This window comes from Amblyomma americanum, chromosome 1 (assembly GCF_052857255.1).
Source record: "Amblyomma americanum isolate KBUSLIRL-KWMA chromosome 1, ASM5285725v1, whole genome shotgun sequence".
Taxonomy (NCBI): Eukaryota; Metazoa; Arthropoda; class Arachnida; order Ixodida; family Ixodidae; genus Amblyomma; species Amblyomma americanum.
The window spans coordinates 264,958,074-264,958,837 of NC_135497.1; the positions used below are offsets into that span (position 1 = coordinate 264,958,074).

At 49.1% G+C, this 764-nt stretch overlaps 1 pseudogene; it reads left to right on the forward strand.

Moving 5' to 3' along the window:
• The first annotated feature begins 362 nt into the window (after window positions 1–362).
• LOC144116711 (U2 spliceosomal RNA) lies at window positions 363–492 on the forward strand (annotated as a pseudogene).
• Window positions 493–764: the final 272 nt, after the last annotated feature.

Consider the following 764-nt stretch of genomic DNA (forward strand, 5'->3'; position numbering starts at 1 on the left):
CCCAAGCTCAGACGTTTCACTGGAGATTGGAAGATCACTAATTGGACAGCATTTCGTAAATTCCCCGCACTCGAAGAATGGATCACGAGCGTAACAGAGTGGACACGACACATACGAGATACTCATGCTTCCGCTACCCAAACCATAAATCGCACGGCCGTCACTCTGGAAATCGATCAACATCTTCTACAGCTGTGGGAGACGAGAAACTCATAAGACGTTGGAAACAGCAGAGACTCAATAAACAACTCCGCCTGCGCATTGCCTCCATCACGAAGGAAGCTCAGCAATATTCCATCCAACTTGCCCACAATATTGGGTACAGTTCTGTGCCGACTTGAAAGGAACCCCCAGTACTGCTCAAACCTGGTCCCATTTGGACCCAAGATAATAAACTTATTTTTGTAAATATGGCGGAGGGCTTGAAGTTTGCTTCGTCTCCGCCACAGGTTGGCCCCGTATTGCACTACCTCCGGGACTGGCCTGGGACATTATAGCGCGCGTCTTTTCTATGCCATCTTTCAACTCTCCTACTTTCAGCACGTAGTAGCAATTGTGGCTCAGCTTGAGCCGGTGGGCAGGCCTGTGCACTTTACTTTTCATTCTTCCTGACAACAACAGCAAGCAAGCAAGCCAACCTGGTCCATCCTCCGCAGTCTCATTGAACCCGACAAAGCCAAATCGGCCACAAATCGTATACTCTAAACAAAAGCTCAACAATTCCATGGGACTGACAAGGAACTCACGGACGCTTTGCGGTCACG